Source organism: Arachis duranensis, chromosome 1, assembly GCF_000817695.3.
Source record: "Arachis duranensis cultivar V14167 chromosome 1, aradu.V14167.gnm2.J7QH, whole genome shotgun sequence".
Taxonomy (NCBI): Eukaryota; Viridiplantae; Streptophyta; class Magnoliopsida; order Fabales; family Fabaceae; genus Arachis; species Arachis duranensis.
The window spans coordinates 48,216,282-48,216,680 of NC_029772.3; positions in this window are offsets into that span (position 1 = coordinate 48,216,282).

Genomic DNA, 399 nt, shown 5'->3' on the forward strand with positions numbered 1-399 from the left:
AGTTTTTAGGCAAAAATTATATTTCTGGACTTTACTATGAGTTTGTGTGTTTTTCTGTGATTTCAGGTAATTTCTGGCTGAAATTGAGGGACTTGAGCAAAACTCTGAAAAAGGCTGACAAAAGGACTGCTGATGCTATTGGAATCTGACCTCCCTGCACTCGAAATTGCTTTTCTGGAGCTACAGAACTCCAATTGGCGCGCTCTCAATGGCGTTGGAAATTAGACATCCGGAGCTTTCCAGCAATATATAATAGTCCATACTTTATTCGGAAATTGACGACGTAACTTGGCGTTGAACGCCAAGTACATGCTGCTGTCTGGAGTTAAACGCCAGAAAAACGTCATGATCCGGAGTTGAACGCCCAAAACACGTTATAACTTGGAGTTCAACTCCAAG